This window comes from Microtus ochrogaster, unplaced genomic scaffold, assembly GCF_000317375.1.
Source record: "Microtus ochrogaster isolate Prairie Vole_2 unplaced genomic scaffold, MicOch1.0 UNK22, whole genome shotgun sequence".
Lineage (NCBI taxonomy): Eukaryota > Metazoa > Chordata > Mammalia > Rodentia > Cricetidae > Microtus > Microtus ochrogaster.
The window spans coordinates 4,723,648-4,733,724 of NW_004949120.1; positions in this window are offsets into that span (position 1 = coordinate 4,723,648).

Below are 10,077 nucleotides of genomic sequence, written 5' to 3' on the forward strand. Positions count from 1 at the left end.
GGGAAACGGGATGATTGGGAGAAAGGAAAGTTGGATAGAGGAGCAGGGAATCACATAACTTAATTAAGGGATGAAGGCGGATCGGATTAATACAGACAAATTGGTATAAGCTTATACAACTTTAATGTAAATAGCACACTCAAGCAACCGGAGTTCCCGCGATGCCCAGAAACAGGAAACAGGAAGAGGCTCTAGCGTCTGTGCCCCCCAATTTATAAACATTTACCCGAGCCGTCCCGCCCCCAAAAGGCGGGCTCTCTCTACAAGGGGAGCCATCTTAGGGTTGGCAAGAGACTTGAACCTAGAGGGGCTCCCAGGTGCCCAGGGCGATGTCCCCAGTTAGCTCCTTGGGCAGCTGAGGATAGGGAACCTGAAATGACCCTATCCTATAGCCATACTGATGAATATCTTGCATATCACCATAGAACCTTCATCTGGCGATGGATGGAGATAGAGACAGAGACCCACACTGGAGCATCGGACTGAGCTCCCAAGGTCCCAATGAAGAGCAGAAGGAGGGAGAACATGAGCAAGGAAGTCAGGACCACAAGGGGTGCACCCACCCACGGAGACAGTGGGGCTGATCTATTGGGAGCTCACCAAGGCCAGCTGGACTGTGACTGAAAAAGCATGGGATAAAACAGGACTCTGAACATGGCGGACAATGAGGGCTGATGAGAAGCCAAAGACAATGGCACTGGGTTTTGATCCTACTTCATGTTCTGGCTTTGTGGGAGCCTAGCCAGTATGGATGTTCACCTTCCTAGGCCTGGATGGAGGGGGGAGGACCTTGGACTTTCCACAGGGCAGGGAACCCTGACTGTTCTTCGGACTGGAGAGGGAGGGGGAGAGGAGTGGGGGGAGAAGGAGAAGAGTAGGAGGAGGGGGAGGGAAATGGGAGGCTGGGAGGAGAAGGGAATTTCTTTTTTTTTCAATAAAAAAGGGGGGGTGCTTTGAATATCTCCGGAAAATATTCTCCAAATAAAAAAAGTGTTCTTTCAATGTACAGTAGGAAAGATAAAGGAAGCAATAAAAGAAAACTGTGACCAAGTCTCATAGTGGTTCAAAAGAATTGGAAAAAAATATAGTGTTCTATGTCTCAAGAAGCCCACACAACTGACTACCAAATAAGCATCATTTTTGTATAACACTTTCAACTTACTGTGTGGTGACTTATGGATATCCAAGTAACATTTTGTACAATCAGTTGGAGAAAAATGAGATTTGATCTAAAGCCAACTTTACTAAGTAGCCCTGATCTCATAAAGTAAAAGATACTGATATAATCAATTACTCATGAAAATAGGCAGACAGAACAAGGACACTGCAAAATCACACAAGCTGCTTTATTTGAATCTGTCTGGGGGAATAACACAAAGGCTCAATTTTATTGCACAAAGGAGGGGTCAAACCCACAAAAATTAGTACGAAAAAAATCAGTGCAATCATTTAGACTCCTAAACATTAGTGACTGCCTTTATATTTTTAAGAGGCTTTGTCAATGCATACTAATGCCCACAGTCAATCAAATAAACCATCACAATGGAAAAGCAAGCCTGGAGAGTAGCATCTTGTTACGCACCTACTGTTGGATTGGCGAGACAAACCTTAATTGCCAATATACCAGGAAAATGGTTCTCAACCACGTGTGGATATAAACAGACATGGTCTCACTCTGACGCCATGCCCAGCATCTCTTTTGTATTCGTTGTCAACCAGGGTTAGAAGTAAGGAGAGGCAAGCCCTGACTTCCATGATAAAGTTATAAAGAAGTGGCACTACATTATAAGGGGTTGTGTTGTAGCTCTTTGCAGGCTACGGATCCCAGACTGAAATATTTTCATTTTCAAATAGCTTTGCCTTCCCCTAAATTATGACCCTGGAGTTACAGCAATACAAGTCTGACTTCATATGCTATTTTGTGGATAACCAAAAAGAAATAAATAAATACAACTAGATGGTCATGGTAAATCGATTCATTTAAAAGTAATTTAACTAAATATTGCCAGTTATTGCTAGGTAACAAATTATAGCATCAGGTTTTAATCATTTCTCCTCATATCACTCACTATCCCAAAGGATAGAGAATCAGGGTGGGGTTTATCTGGGTTCTCTATTAGGGTCACATGAGGATTTTGTCTGGATGGAGTCTCATCTGAAGCCCATATAGGGCAAACTCAACACCTCCTTGGTATGAAGACTGCATCACACACCCCCGTCCTCACCTCCTGGCCCTGTGTAAGGGCAGTTTCCAGTGATCCTCAAGGCCACCAGGAGAGAATGCAGGCAGGGAGTTCCACACTGCCCATCACCTTTGCTGCATTCCATTGGTGGAAACCAATCCAAGAGCACCATCCTGCTCAAGGGGAGGGTCACACAGCATATGAACAGTGGGAAGTGAGAACCATGGATGCAGCCTTGAGGTCTGTCCACTATGGGCTACCAGAAAACTACCTCCAACTTAAAGGCAGCAGCTAACTGGAACATCAGGATTCTAAGTCTGCTAATTCAACATCCTTTTACAAAAGAAAGAGCACATGCTCTACTTTGAATAAATGAAAGGGATGCAGTCGTATATGTAGAATGAAACAGAACTAGTCATGGAGTGTCTGCTCAGCTAGATAGAGCTGGACAATAAAAGTGCATGTATCCTCAGAGAGCTTGGGAAGAATTAAGAAGGAGCACTAGAGCTTAGGATGGGAGAAATTTTGAAATCTATTAATTCTGTGCCCACATCACATAAGCTGGTAGGGCTTGAATCTGAAATGCATGCCCACATCCTCATGTTCCTAGTTTGTGATGTGACTCTGGAGGCCACAAAGTCATCAGGAGGCAGGGCCTGCCTCATGGGAATCAGTCCCATGACTCTGGCCTGCACGCTCTACTTCTTACTCTACCACAATATAAACATTCTTTTGGCCTCGTGTTCCTGCCACCAGGAACCCAGTCCTTCTGCTCTGTCTTCCCTACTCTGATGGATTGAGTCCTCTGAAACAAGATCAAAGCAAATCCCTCAAGATGGCCTTTGCCAGGCGTCTCCATCACTGTGTCCCAGAAGTAACTCAGACAGAAGAAGAATGGCCACCTAAGCTGCCTTCGTTGTCAGCAAGTTGGTCCACCAAGGATTTTACAGCAATAAAGTGGGAAAGGCCTGGAGTAAGTGGACTCCACTCTCTTCTGTTTAGAAAAAAAAAGGATTAAATGTTATTAAAGAATCTAACTTTAAAGAAAACTCTATCTTTCATATTAAAGACATTATCGGACAACCCATGACAAAGGAGCAAGTATTTGCCTTATATCTCTTCTCAGGCTGTCTGATTTACTTTCTGGTTTTAGCTAGCTCTTATATCAGGTTGATACAAGCTCGAGGTACCTGAGAGGAAAGAACCTCAATTGAGAAATCGCCTCCATACAACCCAACTGTTGGCCATGTCCTTAATTAGTGATTGCTGATGGAGGGCCCAGTCCACTGTGGGTAGTGCCATCTCTGGGCTATTGGTCCTGGATTCTATAAGAAAGTGGGCTGAGCAAGCCCTAAGGAGTAAGCCAGTAGGCGTATAAATTGGAGACTACACATTGGTTCCCGGCCACCCAGACCTCAATAATCTCACATAAACTATATTCGTTACAACACTGTTTGGTCAAGGCCTCAGGCGTATTTCTAGCTAGCTCTAACATCTTAAATTAATCCATCTCTATTAATCTATGTATTACCAAAGGTTCTGGTGTCCTTCTCCTTCAGCAGTTACATGGTATCTGCCTGATTCTGCCTTCTTTCTCCCTGCATTCAGTTTAGTTTTTCCATCTAGCTCTACTCTGCCCTGCCATAGGTCAAAGCAGGTTCTTTATTAACCAATGGTAATAAAACATACTCACAGCATACAAAGGGGAATCCCACATCATCTCCCTTTTTCGGTCTAAATAAAAAGGAAGGCTTTAACTTTAACATAGTAAAATTACTTATAACAAAATAGGTATCAAGCAAGAATATAGTTACAATATTTTTGTGAGTCTAATGTTTTACATCTAATTTATCTTTTATCATAACTAAGGAAAACTATAGCTATAATTACCTGTCTTCAACTCCATCAAAGAACCCAGAAGGATATAACATTACTTAAGAAAACAGGAAGTACATTGTAAACAACTTCCAAACCTCTAGAATTGATAGAGAAACCTTGCTGCCTGGACAGTCACCAAAAGTTCTTCTGTAATGTTGGGGCATCCACCTTCAGCTTAAAGGCGCATAGATTTTGCCAGACTTTTCCGTGAAGCAGGAAATCTGAAAGATTATGGTCATAGTGCTTCATCACAGCAGTAGTAACCCTAGCTAAGACGCTCTTCTTGAGCCAATAATAGCAAATAAGCTTCTATTTATTAAAGCAAAGCTCCCATCTTTCAGATATTGTCCCCTGTGATGGTAGCAATTTTGAGTTCTCTAATTTTGCCAAACTCTTGCTTTTCATATTTGAAACTTCAACCAATGGCTGGGTGAATGATGCTGTGGGTAAAGGTGTATACTGCTCATAGGATACGCAAGTTGGCATCCCTTCTATGGATTCTTTTCTTTTTATACCACCTAGACTGGATAGAACTCATTGCATACCACCAGACTCTCAACACTATCACATCCCAGAAAGCATACAGTGTGCGAGTATTCTGACCAGGTTGCCAGTGTGATGAGAACTACAGTACTAGCCTACCTGTCCTTAGAGCAGTTGTTCAGCAAGCACCACGCTGTCATCTCTCAACTCCTATCTACGTCCTGCAATAATTCGATCCTTTATGTGAATTATGCTAATGGCCATACCAACAAGAGTCCATTAATCCTCTCATTTTGCACACAAGAATTGATGTGGAACCATCTCAGAGAAATATCAATAGTGCCCAAAATCAGAAAACATTGCATCTTCTGGTTTCATAAAGATACATAATAGAAATCCCTCAAACCTCCAATATAATTGTAATGCAATTTAATTTTTTTAATTCCTTGGTACCTTTCCCCAGATTTTTTTCAAGCTTAGATTATTGGCTTGGTTGATTAGCTGAGGGAAAAAAATAAGCATCATTTTATTCACCTACATGTTCTGAAAATCTTATCTCTTACCCATTGTTTAGATGAAATTTTTCTTTGTACTTTTTCTTTGTTTTCATTAAATATCTGTCAGTTTTTTAAGCTTCATGACTCAGCAGGGATGAACATTTCACAGTGTGTTACATTGGGCCAGCACTAATACCCAAATGAGTTTTAGACAGTCTAGCAATGTAAAACTCAGTGGGATCAGCTTCTTAGTTGCAAAATAATAAAATTCATCCCAAAATATGTCATTTTTTTCATGTATGAAATCTTTGTGAGAAACTAAAGCTCCAGATGTTTTGAAAAGATCATTCATTTATTTAATAAACTTTTTTTCCCAAGCAACAAGACCCTTATTAACATCTTTACAGATTCATCTATTGCTGAAACTTGTAATTTCTAAACTTAAGAGTGGGGTAAATGGCTATAGTACAGAGCAATGCCACCATTGCCCACTGGGAATGCAGACTGAAGAATCACTAGCCACCCCTGAGGCAGAGGACCAGGTACAGGGTGGACTCTTTCTGGATGTTGTATTTAGAAAGAGTGTGGCCATCTTCCAGCTACCTGTTCTCTAAGATGAGTTGCTGCTGGTGTGGAGAGGTGCCCTCTTTGTCCCGGATCTTGGTCTTGACATTCTCGATGGTGTCACTGTGCTCTACCTTCAGGGTGATGGTCTGCTGGTCAGGGTTTTCACCAAGATTTGGGACATAGGGAGCACCAAACTTAACATCCTATGGGTGGTAGGTTGCTCCTGCTGACTAATACATCATAAACAAACAAAAGATGGAGACTGAAAACAATGACAGATGTGTGTAGGTTCTACAGAGTCATAATGAACAAGAGATTTCAAAATCAATCTTTCTCCTTCCTTCCCTCTTTCCCCTTCCTTACTTCCCTCCCTCCCTATCTTCCTTTGTATTGTTGTTTTGTTTGATGACAGGGTCTCCCTATGTAGCCCAAGCTATCCTCAAACTGGACATTCTCCTGCCTCTGCTTCTCAACTACTAGGATTATGCTCAAGCTCACCCAACTGGTTTATTCTTTTCTTTAAAAAACATATGCTTGTTTTTGTGTTTGAGAGTTTTTCTCCGCATGTATGTCTGTGCAGCACATGACTGTAGTGCCTGGGGAGGTCATAAGAGGGCAGCAGAGGGCAGCAGATGCCCTGACTCTGGAGTCAGGAGCGGTTGTCAGCTACTAGGTAGGTGCTGGGATCCTGACTCAGGTCCTCTGCAAAAGCAACAAGTACTCCCAACTGCTAAGTCATCTCTCCAGGCCTGCCTGGCTTATTCTTGAAGGAAGTAGGGAGCCACACTAACCAAAGCAGTAAGTAGACTGATAATGGTTGGAAGAACAGATTTTAAGTCAGAATAAAAGATCAAATTCACACTCTGGATTATACTGGCTTTGTAACTTTAAATACAATTTGTAACCTCTCTGCTCGTGTTTCCTAAATTGTAACAACAGTTTATTTCCCCCCCAGTGGCGGCAAGAAAATAAAGGAGTTGGTGCCCATGAAGCAGGTAGAACCTGGTATGCTAGGAGAGCTCTGTGTACTTCAGCTGGCCCCGGATTCCTTGTGCACATGCCTAAGCTCTGGACTTCATTTGGACCTACCTTCTCCTGTTCCCAGTTGAAGAAAAGGCACAAGTTTAAAATTCAAATACAAGTGGTCAAATACTCCCAAAGTAGGTCATTTCTGTCTCAGCTGACATTTTGGGAAATGTTCTGTCTGAAAAAATTCTGAAGTGTGCATTGCAGATATACAAGCATTCTAGCCATGCTGCAGACGGAGCCAGTGTTCTCATCTCAGATAGCCCTCAAGCGGCCTTTTCTACACAGTACCAGAACAGCCTATGGAGAAAGAAGATGCTCAGTGTCCTAGCTGGCTTTCTATGGCCGTGATAAACACCACAACCAAAAGCAACTTGGGGAAGTCAGGGCTCACGTCATCACACAGTTTACAGTTGATCATGATCAGAAGTCACAACAGGAATGCAAGGTAGGAGCCTGGAGACAGACTGAAGCAGAAGTCATGAGGGGGTGTTGTCTGTCTGCTTGCTCTCCGTGGCTCGCTTTCAGTATTTTCTTATACAGTCAGGGACCACCTGCCCAGAGGTATCCCCCCTACAGTAGGCTGGGCTCTCCCAAATATTAATCAAGAAAATGCCCCCACAGTCTTACCCACAGGCAATCTGACGAATATACTTTCTCAGATTTTCCTACAGGCATTTTCCCAACCAGATTTCCTCATCTCAGATGGCCCTAGGTTGTGTCAAGTGGACAAAAACCAAACCAACACATTCGGTATGGAAAAAAATCCCTGGAAAAAAAGAGTGTGTGTGCTAAAATATCACTTGAAATCTAGTTTTCATTGAATCACATATTCTGAATGGATAATACAAACGAGCACGGGAGCGCTCAGATGCTGAGCCTATTTCTTCCTTATTTCTTTGATCCTCGTCATTTCTCCAGCCATTCTGAATGGAAAGTGTGGGGGAAATACCAGGATTGGCTGATTCCTCAAACACATTTCACCACTGAAGATCTTCTGACCAATTATTTCATATTTCATACCCCAGAGAGTATAAAGCTGCAGAGCTTCGGGAAGAAGCCAGCAATCACGAAATCATCCACTCTAGAGATGATAGAGACCCCCGAGGTCATTGTGTCCACTATCCTGATGACTCAATCCTGACCGCTCAGCGTCCTCTCAAGGGGGTTCCATAGACAACTTGCAAATGACTCCAGCACACTAGCCTCACCACCAACCCCGGGAAACTTCCCTACATACTCACAGACCTTTCTGTAAGATCGTTTTCCCCTCCGTGTTCAGTCCACACTTGCCTTCTCTTAGCTTCCTGACCTTATTCATGAGCAAACTGAGGCAGGTTTCACACAGTCTGTCTTCTTTCTGTCTAGATTCTTCATCAGATTACTTGTGGCATTGGCAACTTCATCCAGTCGTGTTCACAGTGTCTCAAATTGTAGTATTTAAGGAGATCGACGCATCAGCTGGACAGCTGCAGTAACAGCGTCCAACGCGGAGAAGAAAGACAGCGAGGAACCAAAAAGCTAAAACTATATCCACAGCTCGCTCCAGGTTCCTATGGGAAGGACAACCGTATTTAATGCTGCCCTTTGCCCTAAGGTCAGTCCCTTCTCTGGACTTTCTGGCTTTGAGATGATCAAGAGGAGACAGTCAGGCTACACTGCCCTAGACAGCAGTTCACACTGCAGGACCCAGGACAGTCTTTCACCCCAGGACATGGGACAGTTCTAGCTCCCAGTTGTCCTGGATTTAGAGCTAAGAGCACGTGATGCTAAACTGGCCTTACTCAACTACAGTTGAGGGCGTCAGGCCTGTGTGGGACCTTAGAGGAAGGCAGTCAAGAGTGTAGATATGGGATGTGCCTGTGAGCACGTACGTGTGTGTGTGTGTGTGTGTGTGTGTGTGTGTGTGTGTGTGTGTAAAATCACTTTGTATCATGTAGGTATTGCTGTTCTTCCTTGTCTTGAGAAGACGTAACTGATAAATATTTTTTGCCACATCCTCAAAGCAAAACTTTATAGATCCCCAGTGTGTTATATGTGTGTCTACATGCATATGGGTATATAAAATTATATCCATAAAAATTGTAAAAAAAATTTCAGAAAGTATTTTTCTCTGTGTGTGTCATTTTAAAATACTCTAAACTCATTAAACTGGCCTTACAATGCACCATTAAGTCAAAATCAAAAGTTTGAAAACCTAGGCTGTGGCTACTCTGGCCCTGTAGAGGACTTGTGTCTGGTAGCAGCCTCTGGTCTTGTCTTCATGCTGGTTAGTGACAGTCCCTTAGGAGCCTCATCCCACCTGGAAGCTGACAATGACAAGCAATGTCTCATTCCCTGACCTTGGCCCCAGCACAGAGGGAGAAGAAGACAAAGAAGCCAGGATGGTGAAGGTTAGCCTTACTGGTTAGCCAGACCAGCTTCTTCCTAAGAGGCTCACAGGATGCCAAGCAAATCTTATGGGTCAGAAATGGCATCAGAGGGTGTAAGGCCAGGGGCCAGAGTCTACCTGAGGCTGGTTTTGTGGTCAGGCTCTGAAGTAAAAGCTCAGAGCACACATCAGTGGACACCCCAAGGCACATCTCAGAAACATCCAGCCAACAGATGCTGCTGTATAAGGACTGACGTCATCCCAACCCTCGGTAAACATTTCTTCTTGAGACTTTTCTCTTCCTTTAGAGTTTAACTACAATATCTGAGAGAACTCATAAAGTTTATTAAAAAGCTTTAAGCATGATGCGGATCTCTGTGAGTTCGAGGCCAACCTGGTCTACAGAGCAAGTCCCAGGACAGCCAGGGCTGTTACATAGAGAAGCCCTGTCTTGAAAAACAAAACAAAAGCCAGCCTGGACTACAAGAGCTAGTTCCAGGACAGGAACCAAAAGCTACGGAGAAATCCTGTCTCGAAAATCAAAAAAAAAAAAAAAAAAAAAAAAAAAGAAAGAAAAGAAAAACAAAACAAAACAAAAAGATAGTAAAACAGGGGAAAACTATATAAGAAAAACCAGGAATTTAAAATCCTGGGTTTGTTCTATAAATTATAGACATTTATATAACTCTTCACAATCAGCACTTAGTCATATGCAGCAATCACAATTTTATGCATATAGTAAGTATGTGCACATATATGATACTAACCTTGTACTCCAACCCCAACATACCATAGCTACAAAAATGTAAACTGAGGAACTAAAGAACCAGTGCAAAATTCACAAAGGAAATAAACTACACCAGGTTGCACAACTCTTGTGCCTAACTGGAGAACCTAGAGCAAAAATTCTTTGTAAGAATATTTCTTTAAGCTGGGCAGTAGTGGTGCACACCTTTAATCCCAGCACTCTCAGGAGGCAGAGCCAGGCGGATCTGTGTGAGTTCATGGCCAGCCTGATCTACAAGAGCTAGTTCCAGGACAGGAACCAAAGCCACACAGAGAAACCCTGTCT